This window comes from Nipponia nippon, unplaced genomic scaffold (assembly GCF_047370975.1).
Source record: "Nipponia nippon isolate SJK-2023a ecotype South Korea unplaced genomic scaffold, ASM4737097v1 scaffold_5, whole genome shotgun sequence".
In the NCBI taxonomy this organism is placed as follows: Eukaryota; Metazoa; Chordata; class Aves; order Pelecaniformes; family Threskiornithidae; genus Nipponia; species Nipponia nippon.
Window position 1 is genome coordinate 68,467,450 of NW_028262369.1, and position 13,076 is coordinate 68,480,525.

Genomic DNA, 13,076 nt, shown 5'->3' on the forward strand with positions numbered 1-13,076 from the left:
CAAGAAATGCCGTTCTCTATTATATGAAGATTTTGTATTTTCCCAGCAATTCAGTTCTCTGCAAGGCAATGGGCCAAGCTGAATACCCAAAATAAGAGTTTCTGTGCCATGACCATGAAAAAGCCAAACATAAAAAGGCTAAAAGGATCAACTGGAAGAACATTTACGTGGGATGGAAATGTAATGTTTCACAAGACTTCTGGACAGATTACTGTGCAGCAGGTGAAAGTATTAATTGAAAGAATCACCCTAGGTGCCAAAATCTGCAGGACATATTCTCTGGCCTGTCCTGCCTCTTTTGTGCTGCACAAAAGACTTAATGAGAGTGAAAACCATCTGCAGCTCCCCAGCTGGAGATTTTTGTGATATAAAAGAGCCCCTGAGTGACTGTGGAGTTGTCCACCCCATGGGAGGCCACACGCCCCTGCAATCTGAGCAGAGAGAGGGGAGGGCGCAGTGAGGGAAAGCACGGCTGGGGTTTGCTGCTCCAGCCGCCTGCAGCTGGTCCATGGGCCCTCGGGAGCTGTCGCCATCTGGTACTATCTGGTGCCAGGGCAGGCATTTATCCAGCCAGAGAGTCGAGGGGCTTCACAGCAGCTCTCCACCCTTCTGGCGTACAGAGAAGAGACTCACTGCACAGGGCCATCTGGGCTAATCTGGTTAGAGCTGAAATCTGCAGACCCTAATCTGGCAAAACTCCCATGGATATCTCTGAGCGCTTAACTGAGTTGGCCTTCTGGTCTTGGACCTAGAGGAACATTAATATATAAAGCAAATAAACACACGGCCAAGCTTTGATTTAGAAAAATTTAAACCATTAATGGAAGTATATTCATTGCAAATAGTAAAGCAATCTCCTACCAGTAACATCTTATGAAAATATGGAAATAGTTCTTGGGTACAGAAATGAAATCTGCTGCAGTTCCTAATGCTTCCAGATAGATACTGAAATGTGCATAAAGATCACTGAATTGGGGTGAAAGTTATGATGATAAAAGCAATTGTCAGTTTCTGTTGGTACTTGCAGAGATTTGATTTTAGAACTGTACCCTTAGGCAAGTAATATAGGATTAAATCCATACACACTGCATCCAAAATCATACTGAAACGTCACTTATAAAACACACTTTCATGATCTTGGTATTTGACATATAAATGCGTCAGTCAAATCTGCAGAGAAAGCCTGCAGTATATGTAGGCTATATTGAGGTAGCATGTTACTGTATCAATGGATCATGCTTGTCTAAAATCAGGAAGCTTCCATAACTGAAGAAAATGAACGCGTTGTTCTTTTGGAATATTCTTGCTGAAGCAAGTAAAAGGAGTCTGTGGGAAAACAGTCCAACATCATGCTGAGAAGACAAATTATATAAAGATTGTGAAGGTATCAAGACATTAGTGAAGCTGAAAAGAGGATCACAAATCTGTACTAGAACCCTGGAAAAATTAAAGATCTGTACTGACAGGAGTGGAAAAATTCCTGGTTTTCCCCAGTGAAGGGAGAGCAGAAAAGGCTCAGGCAGGTGTCACAGAACTGCCACATCACTAACATCACTAGGATTCAAATCCCAGAATATTTATGTGGTGCCCCTCTTCACGTTACTTTACACCTCTCTAGACAATAACAATGGTTATTTGATTTACACATTTGGTCAATAATTTGGCTAAAATCCTCAAATGGTCTCTTTAGAAGTCTTACTGCTTCCCACAACAGCAACAATTACCACGTAGATGCATTTCGTAAGCAAATACAGCAGATATTAATTGAGCGAGCTATACTACCAATGACTTTTCTTTAAATGATTTGAAGAGAGCAGTAATTTCTTTGGCAACCAGGCAGCAGGTGACCCTAGTGACATTAATTCTTTCTGCATCCTACATAGGATTGAATGTGGAATTAGCAGAGCTGGAAAAGGCCCCTGCAGCTGTGGCAGAAATAATATACTTCTCATTGTAAGTGGAAGCTTCTCTTCAGGACATGCTTGTGCTTCTTTATGAAACAGGGTAACACGAATGTACATTTCACTAACAGGCTTGATCAGCAATGGAAACTCATCTTATCATGAACTGAGAGAGAACTGCCAAACACTTGAGCCACACTTATCCTGCACAGAACAAATAAACATTAATGCTAGAAAAATAAAGCCACTCTGAAAGCCTGAAGAATCAACAAATAAGCTTTTTGCCTGTGCCTAATCCAGCTAAACCTTCTTAAAGTCCCATTCAAAATAGATACTTGACATGATTTCCATCCACAATAGCTTTCTTACCCATTATATCCTCCTCCATTTATGAAAGGACTATACGTTTATATTTAAGAATCCACAGAGTCGTCTGAAGTACAGATACTCAGACTGTTATTTTGGCTAAGAATTCAATTCAGAATGGTGAAAATTACTAGGGCTTTACCTTCCACAACACTTTTGCCAATTCCACAGAGATATTTTCTTTCAGTGACTGCATAATATAGAAATGATGGTGACCTTAAAGCCAGCGTTCAGTTAGTTTTCTGTGTAGAAGTGTCACCATAACCATATCCACTACCATTACAAAGATAACTGCAAAATTCTAACAGCCATGAATATAATCTCACTCCCCGTTGAAGCTCAAAGCAAAAGGAAGAGCTTGTATTTTGATATTTTTACCTTGTTCTTACTGCAAGGTGTTATACAACTTCAATGTTAATTTTCACCTGGCATTTTTTCCTTGGCATCACATGGAAAGACAGCAGTAGCAAACTGTTAGTTCGTAACAATGGCAACATACACTCCACGAGAATATAAATCTAATTTATTCTATTTTTTTTTAATATAGTGTAAACTATCTGACCACCCTGGAATTTTGCAGCCTATCCATTCCTAATATATATTCATTTAACAGTAGCCCACTGGGCAGCTCTACTCTGTGAGTCAACACTTCTGTTCATAAATCAAACATTCAGAAAACAACCACAGAAGTAGAAAGAGGACTGTAGGTGAACCTCTCTCTTAGAAAGTTTACATAAAATATAATATAAATAGCTTTTTTTAACATGTTCCTCTGCCTTTTAATAGAAAGGTTTTACAAAACTCAAAATTCTTACTCAGATTTCCAACATCTGTTGTATGTATTATAAAAAAATTAAGCAAACAAAAAATTAGATTTTTGAGGCTTACAGATTCTGAATACCCAGACCTGGTGATGTGGTATAGCAACCAGTACAGCCGAGAATGGGGTTCTCAGCTGAACAACACATAACCATAAGGGCTCCAAACTAAAGCCACAATGAGGCATGTTAACATGCGGCAAAGTGCTTGTGCATTAAGCGTGCACTTAAATTCAAACAGAAACTTAACTGCTTAACTGAAGAGGGACAAATTTAAACATGGACTTCAAGTTAAGCCAAACATCAACAGGCAAAACCATTGCATGTATCTGTGAAAAACAATCCCATTCAAAATTTAAAAACTGCTCAGGAGAAGAGTGTGATGACACATACAGAAGAAATTATAGTAGCAAAGAACATTAGAGAAAAAAACAGTATTAGAAATCTTCACACTGGCAAAGATCAACAAACAAATATTTGGGTTTACAGAGTAAATAAAAATACAGTACAGAGTGTAGGAAATAAGGCCCAAATAAGAACTCCAGAGTGATCAACAGTACAGCTAACTGCTGAGCCTTGTACCCAAATCACTATCTGCCTGTGTTACCTGTAGAAAAGAAGAGTGGTGGTGTATACTGCTGTATACTGCTGAATATGCAGTAACTCTTGTTCATGTAATCTGCGTACTGGAGACTAAACCTGAAGCCCTGCAGGTGCTTTGGAAGAGCAGAGGCCAAGAAGAACAGGAATTCTTGAGACAAACATTAAAATCTCAAAGATAAGAAAAAATAGAGCAAGACCAGTCCAGGCTATGGCTGCACAAAGTCCCTAAAAACTGAAGCATAGAGAAAACACATCTCTACAAGTATTTACAGTTTTAAATATTCTGATACGCAGATGACACACTGCAAGGATATCTGGAGTGCAGTTTGAATAGATCAAAGTCACTCTTATCCTGGCATATTTGGATCACGAATACCTGTCAGGTTTCAGCTAAGCTCACATCACTGTATTAGGCAACCATTTAAATCCCATGCAAGATTTTGGGCTGGTATGTGATTTCAGAGCAGGTATCTAAACTACTGCATGGCAATTATTCCAGGAGTACCGAAACCACATACAAGCATTTCTCTCACTGACGAATGTGGTTTTGTTTTTATAGCAGCATTACTAAATTGAGGTAGGCAGCATACTGTTCTACATTTGTGGCATCGCCTACTTTGCTTTATACAAAAAATAAAATGTCGTCTGTCTTCTTTATTCTACAGTAGAATTCACAGGGCGTATCATTCTTGCCACGTCAACACCCCTCTGTTGGTTTTGGCTGATAGCTGCAAGCCTTAGTTTTGTGTTTTACCACAACAGTTGTTTTACAAGGCAACTTTAGAGACTTCACTTATGCTCCATTTATCCAAACTTTGTAATAAAGAATCACTTTCTAATCTCTGAAGCAAAGTACCAAACCGTGTATGATGAAACTTGGATTTACACGTTGACAGGCTGAAAGTATGGACATAACACCACAGCCCGTGTACTACACGGTGAGAGGTATCCAGATTTCTGTAGTGAGGTTTTGCCTCATGACGGCCTGCTGGCATCATGCACTTGCAACCTGTAGGAGCTATTCTCCATCGCCTCGTATCTTGTATGGAACGCTACCTCCCATTTTTTAGTGAAGTCTGAATGTGTTGTACAGATCGTAACTATAGATTTTTAAAGCAAGACTGCATAGAGTGCATTATTCTGTGAAGAATAATCCTGCAATGACAGAGTGCAGTGTACACATCCAAAAATTTATCTCGCCCTAAGGACGCTAGTTCAGGGGACAAAGATGCCGTTCCTTGACCACAGATCCTGGAGACTTTTGATCATGTGAGTTAGGCTATGTAAAGTGATCTCGTTACTACATGACCAGATTACTGCAAGGTGAGTACTCTGCAAGATGAATATTTGTACCTGTATTTTACCAGTGAATAGCAAAGGGACTCTAAATTCTGAAAAGTCTGTTATGAACAGATTTGAATAGGACACTTAATTCTAAGCTAATGCATCTTATTAAGCATGAGTGGAATTAATTTCCTAGCGAAAAGCTGAATGCAGCAGGAAAAAAAAGGGAATAAATGTTACTTAATTTAGCCTTGGTCACTATTCTTTACTGTACTTTACTACACTATTATCAAAGGTGTCTGAATAACTTCAGTAAAGTGCTATAATATATTACTGCAGCAAACATCATCTCCACATAATATTCCTATGAATAATGAATGCTATTTAGGCATCAAGCTACTGCTTTCACATGAAGTTATAACATTACTTCCACAAAGGCAGGTGTGACATTCTGAGAAAAACAAAATATTCCAGGTAATATAACTATTTAAAAATCATTATCATTACAACTTGGTATATTTTGGAGCATACCATTAGTGTATATTTGTTAAACCTCTTAATTTGCTTCAAATTACACATAATTTGGAGAAGCTTGCTGAAGCTAGTATTTATTTCGGGTATTAGGTCTATTTTTTCTGAGAAGTGCTAGGTTGACACATGAACAGAAAGTGGCAGGAAAAGAAATATTGTTTCTCCCACAGTAAGCACACTGATGTAAAGCTTAAAAATGAAGCAGCAGCAGCACGTTTTTGCTTAGACCTTTGAACTGCACCATATGGTTGATGCTCAATTAAGCAAAGATTTATCAGTCCCTGATTGGAATGTGTCCAGGACTCACTATTTTCTCAGATCTTTGAACCAGAGGACTAGAACTGAACAGACAATTTTCTGGACTCATACAAGACACCATACACTTTCAAATCCTTGAATGAAATGAGGAAAATGTAATGTATATTTTCTTGGGTATGCATTTCTAGATTTTAGAATGAAAATATACCAGTGCTATAAAAGCTACAAAAAGGCAGTTTCATGTTACAGCTTTAGCCAAGTTAACATCTCACCACCATCAAAAAGGTGAGGTCCAAATCCCTACCAGTTCTCCTCAAGCAGTCCTATCTCTTACTTTACATCTGCTTTAGCAACCACCAACTTGCATGGCAAAAAATGTTCTATTCACTAAAATAACAGTATACCAACTCAGTAAAAGTGTGTATTTTATTGCTGAGTTAGCAAATTGAATGGGTCTGCCATGCAATCCAAGTGGCACAAGATCTGATGTGACAGACAGGTGATCCCATGATTGGGAAGAGACGGCAAGGAAGAAGGGAAGGGGACAACTTCAGTTTGAAAGCCCAACGCTGTTATTTTGACTTCTAATCTAAACATTAACTGTTTTCTACTCCCTGGACACTTTGCTTCTGCTTTTACCTGTATGCTTTGTAAGTTCATTTACCTCACACCCAAGTGCAGCACTAAATTCATGAACAACAAACAAGTCCATGACTTCAAGTCTAAAAGTGCTAAGAGCAGAATAAGAAATAAGAACTTCAGAATGAATCCAGTAGGAATTTTATCCAAGTGAGTACTGGAGAGGATATCAAGATCTGGAACATAAAATGTTGTGACTGCATAGGAAAAGATGTAACTTTTTAATTCAAGATTTTATATTTCCTTTATTTGGTAATGGACCCAAACACAGACACAATATTAGACTGAAGTAGGTCATGATTTTTTCCCATCAGATTATTTGAGGCAATAGAAATGTAACAAGAAAGTTGCTTACAGTGAAAATCCTGAACCAAAATTTGGCAATAGTGAAGTCAGTCAAAGTTTTATGTTAAATTGTAAAAGGTTAATTTTAAATTCCATGTAAGACTCCATGGTTAAATACTGCTTTTCTAGACAGATGGTAGGGTTTTTTCTTTGCTTGTTTATTATAAAAGTACTTAAGTGAATCTATTCAGTTCACTGAAAAAACCTGAAAACATAATTTGCAATATTTTAATCCACAAGGCTTAATTCCTTTGCAATCGCCTTTTCAATGTAGCAACAGATTTCACTGTCACTATTGCTACAAAGGGATTAAACTTTCCCTGTTGATTTTGTATACTGGGGAAAAAATGTAATTGAAGGGTTCAATCAGTTTCGTTTCAAGGTTTTTGTTTATTTGTTTTTCCTTTTCATAAGCATCACCTCATCATTGCAATTCATATTTTCATAAATGTTGGAATATTCTTCTACTATAATAAAATTATAAAACATCTCTGTAGTCCTGTTTTTCCATGTCACCAGTTTACTGAAACCTCATGGAATAGTAAATAACTTCTAACATAGCAAGTGTAATGTGGGAATGAAGAATACTACTTAAAACCAACTTCAACTGTAAATTTACTAGCAGCACTATACAAAAAAGTATATTTACAGCATTTAGGTGTTCACTTTGTTTATAGAATAATACTCGTGCATTGCAAATCATGGCTATTCTACTTCCATGACCTTTCCCAAGGTGCTCCATTAAACTCTTTGATCAGGGAAGATGCTCTTTCTTGATTTGACAGATTAATGCAAACTTTATTGCCTTAACAGAGGGGCTCAGGAAAAACTTGACTGCTGGTCTGGCATTAAGTGTTTTTATCATTATTATTTTACACATACAGTATAGTTCAATAAAGAAGTTTCAATTACTTTGGCAAAACATAGACTTTCTACACTGATAAGACACTGTAGGAGACTGCTAGACACATTCTTAGCTAGGTGTACATCAAGGGACAAATGGAGATATTAAGTGATTTAGCTGGAGTTATTCACAAAACAGCACCTTAGCTGGAACCCAAGGATTCTGATATCAGATTCTCAACTAGCATACATTAATATAAAATATCTGACATTGTATGAGCACCTGGCCACCAAGTTCTAGTTTTCTGTTCTACGGCACAAAGCTACAGTCTTTCTACAGTCTGTGTGCACTGTGTATGTTCAGAGCTTTCCTATTTTTTTTCAAATCTACTGGAAAGGATGGGAAGGAATAGAGAGAGGTCATCTAGTACACTGCTTCCAAACTTTTTTAAAATCCAAGGACCAGACAGCACTTTGGGGAAAAAAATCTATGGAAAAGGTTGTCTTTTTTTTTTGGTGGGAAGGCACGTGATAAATATTTAGCATTTAGGCAAAATAAGTTGTACTAAATTAAAATGTACTGTATGTACCATCTTAATTTAAAATATTCATCAGAAAAATTGTAATAACTTGGCCTAATTCCTGACTTTGCCTGTCAAAAATCAATGACACGTAGCTGCTAACTCAGACAAAAATCTATTTGTGTGAGGTTTTATTTTGCTTTTTGTAAGTGCTATTCTTTACACGTGATGAGGCCATCATCTCTTGTTTAGGATACCACCAGGATCTGTGGACCGTGGATTTACTCATATAGGTCTAGTCCATCCTTCTGCCCTAAGGCAGAATGAATTATGACTGAACCATTTCTGAGATATTTTATATAGGACATCAGAGCAAATGATCAGAATACTGTCTTTGGCCACAAATTCTACAAAAAATAGTGATTACCTTGAAAATGCACAGTGAGATTACAGCATACTATACACTTTCGGTGTCCATAGTTATGAATTCTGATTACAAAATATAATGGACAAAAAATCTGTCCTAGTAAACCCAACTAGTAAGTGCTACAGACTTCAGTAAAAGCCAACATTTTATTCAGCCTGTATTTTCTGTGATTCAGTAATTTTGACCACACAGGTAAGAATCTGTGCTCGTTGCATCCTGCAGCCTATCAGTTACTGAAAGATATTCCAACTCTGTGGTATTTTTTTAAATGGTCTGACACTACCTTGTTGAATGCAATTGTGCATTCTTTCCATAATCATACGGATCTTTGTAAGTGGCAGGAAAAGTCACTTACAAAGTCTCCAGTGCTAGACTATTTATCTGTGTTTTTTTTAAAAAAAAACAGGAGAAAAACATCAAATTCTGTATGGTGTGAGCAGGTTGTCAAAGGTCAACGTTAGCAGAAGAATTTTAATGTTCTATTTAAATAAATAGTATTTATTCATCACTGCTTTTTTTGAGCAGGAACCAGGATGTTGTCTGCAGTTTGACGTAGAAAGTTAAGAACATAAAATCTGTCAGCATTTAAGGAAACAAGGTCTGAAGGGAGAAATAGTATTTTATAAAGCAGTATTTAGGGCAATTGCATTTTAACATAATTAAATACTGCCCCACTGGAAGTACAGAAAACCCTTGTTTGTAAATGCAGTTAAGCCTTTTAATCAGACCATCACCTTTTCGTAGGTACATCAACAAAAATAGCAGCCAGTAGTAAAAATAAAACAATTAATATTAGAATATTGCTTAGATAGATTAATTAACTTCAGGACGTTCAAAACAATAAGCAGGGTGATACATTTTGCTGAATGTCTAAGTTTTGAATATAAATTAAACTCTGCTCCTCAAGATAACTAAACATGTTAGCTGCATTAACATCTGTTACTGATGCAAGTTGTTTTAAGAGATAACAGACCAGATTCTCTGGTGTGAAACTGGTATTTTGCACTGCACTCCAGCGTACTCCATTAGACCCACAAGGATCCCAGTGTAAAAGGGATGCTAACAGTGTAGGTTATGCTCCTCTCCTTTTTCCCTGCTGCTGGCATAAATCCAGGCTCAAATCCCCCAGTCCCCACAGGACCACCATAAATTTCAAGCAGATACACGACACTTTCCCTCCCACTGATGAATGAATTCTCTACAAAATGGACACAAGAATTTGAAGTGAAAAAGCCAAGCTGTATTCTCCTTTTGTGCATGCATCTGGTTTACAGCACGTGTCAGTCTGCAACTCCCAGGATTTGGGCCACGCTCACCAAAGCTCTGCAGCAGTCTCTGGTTATTCACCCAAAAATAGCACAGCACTTCAAAGAATGCACAATGCACGTTTACTTTATAATAAGGCAAAGTCCCTCCCAAAAATATATGCTGACTTTTGATTATATTCGAAAAGAAAATGTTCCTCGTAAGGACTGCATAAACAATTCCTGAACTCAAATATAAAGTGTTAATTAAAATGTAATGTATCCTCTGTGATGTCTTTGTTTTCTATGCATCTCTGGTTTAAATCAGGGGCTAGTTATCTTACTATCTGGTGGGGTTCTCCTGCTTTGTTGTTTACTTGTTCTGAAGGAGAAGTTATCCTTCCAGTAACAAATTGAAAACACAATATTTACCTCTTCTATCATGTCAGTGTCTTACCCTTAGAGACTCTTGTACTTCAAAAATAGGCCAGCAGATACATAAAGCTTATGTGTCACTGGCATTAAGGCAAGAGGCAAACTCTTACTCAGAATTTAATTCTATTTTATAAAAAGTACTTAAATAGGATTTCCAGCTTTCAATTTTTGAATTTAAAAATAGGAAAAAAAATATTACTAAGAGCATTGCTGTTGATTCAACAACTGAAACTTGTGATATTACATATTGGGATTGTAGATTTTCAGCCAGGTAGCCAGAACTTACAGAAAGTCATAATATGGAAAACAATAAAAGCTATTCTAAATCTTTTTGCAGTCTTACAATGTTTTCCTTAGATTAAAAATCAACATTTCCACTGCCAGCTCCTAAAGCATGAGAAAAGACAGAACTCTACAAAGATTAGAATTTTTCTTTCATTTTCACAAAATTTATGCAATTGTTTCAGACTTTGTTGAATTACACAGATGTAAATAAGGAATGTTACTGTTTGTAGGAGTACTACTGACAATCTGTTTAAAATGGATTCAAACACCTAGCAGAATTCATTGTACTCTGCTTACATGAAATATTGCTTCTCAGCAGGAGTGTAGGTCACTGTTCTATAATCTAAGTGTACCAAATGTTCTGGTATGATTTAATTTGATTTCAGGGGAAGAGGTGCAAAGAGTGAAAATTGTAATAATGGCAAACATTTCTGTCATTGCAGGACTATCATGTTTGACTGTTTTAGATGTCATTTAGACTTGTCATATATCTTTAAATCTGTTTAAATTTATGCATTAACTTGTCATGTACAATGACACTTTGATTACACTTGAATTCTGTATTCTTTCAGTTCAGTGCCTGAAAAGTGGGTATTTGTCTCTGAAAGGTAAAAAGGAAAGAATGTCTAGTGCCACATTAGGTTTTTAATGCTAGCCCCCTGAAGATATGGAGCTGGTCTGATAAGCTGATATGAACTAATTAAGATAGAAGCCGATTCTGCTCCCATATCTCAGACTGAAACAGGAATGATATCAAAGTGTTGTCATTATTTCTTGTCCTTCTAATTTCTTAGTACTGTACACAGAAGTTAAAAATGATAAATCATTGCACTTTGACTAATAACTACTTGCTGAAGTAAACCTGAGTGCCATAAAAACATTCTTTATTTAAAGCAATAGGACTTCTACATACTCCTAAAGGAGCAGATGCCGTCTCATATTTTGCAGACTTCTTGGAGAGGAGTTGGACAGCAAATTGACACATTTTCCAGCTATTGATTGTCCCTTGGTCTAGTGCTCTATAGCCTGTTTCCTGATTTCCAAAAGTGAGAGTTCTGATTCAGAATCAATATACCACTTAAACTGCTATCTTATTGGGCCTTTCTTCAAGCGAATTAATAGAATACAGATAAAATGCCAATTGTTTTACAAGTGTTCCACACTGCTCATATATGCATTTACACACTAGAAATATTATCTATTGGAATATTCATTAAGATGAAGTTTGAGAAGAATGTTATTTATTCTGCCCACAAAGTTGTGCAGAAAAGACTGACAAATAGTTTTGCATCCTCTCTTTTTTAGAGAATATGAATCTTCATAGCCAGAACATTGTACACGATTTATATAGCATGTTCATTTTTTAATTACTAAAATTGTAAGACATTGAAAGGAAAATCAAAGCAGGAGAAACATGAGTCTTATTTTTGCAACATTTTAACTAGAGACTTCTCATGTGCCTACAAAGTAAAGACAGAATACAGCTACTGAACTTGTATTTATATTTCAAATGTTTCTGACAGTGTTCTGAACTACAGGTACTGGTGTTTACTGTAAAGATAAACTACATGTGAGAATCAATCATATCTGCATTTATACACATCCAAAGTTCAAGACTTTTTTTGTTTAAAGCTTTTAGTCTGGGCTCAACAGTGCAGAAAAGAACAATATTCTAGGAGAAAGCAATAGGATGGAAAAGAAAAGTACCTAGTAACTCAGTGTGTCCTATCAAAAAGTGGGAAGACTTAGTTAAATAACAGCTTAGATTACTATATTTTCTGCATATATGTATATACACATATACAGACAGAATCATCTCCTTGCATGTTTCTTATGAAAGACATTAGTCTTCATACAAAATGTGATGTGTTTAGTTTATTTGGTCCTAGTGTCTGTGTCCTTGAACTCATAATTCTCAGTGTGACATCATTATCAGTCATTCTAAAGACACTAATGGTATTACAGACTACCTCAGACAGGAAAACAAACAGAAGAAATTTCAATTAATCATACCAATCTAAATTCTGTTTTCATAAAACTGATCTTAATAACAAGAAAATGATTAAAGGAAGAGGAATGAAACACTGGTAGTCACCTAACGTTTATTTTAACGATACACGCAAATTATCTCTTAGACATCGCAAATGGAATTTGGTTGCTTACAGAGAGGTGTCTAGTGCCATTTTAGACAACCTCAAGTATCCCAGCTGGCTTCTTTTGGCTGGGGCCCCGTTACATTTTGCGTGACATCTATTAGCCCTGTGAGAATATCTCCAGTGGCCTGCAATATCTAAACTGGCACTAGACTTCTGTGTTTAGGCACCTGAAGGCTTAATCCATACTCCCTTTTGCTCTGGTCTACACTGTATGAAATAAATCAAAGTATTATTAGCATTGTATATTAATTTTACACTGCTATAAAAATGATAAGTAGGAAACTGAAAAACAAAAATGGTCTTCTGCTGATTAATATTTTAATACAATAGCATCTTCACTGAAATATTAACTTTATATTCACTGGTTTGCATAAACATTCTTATACCATACTCACAAAAAAAAAGATTAATTTCTGTCAG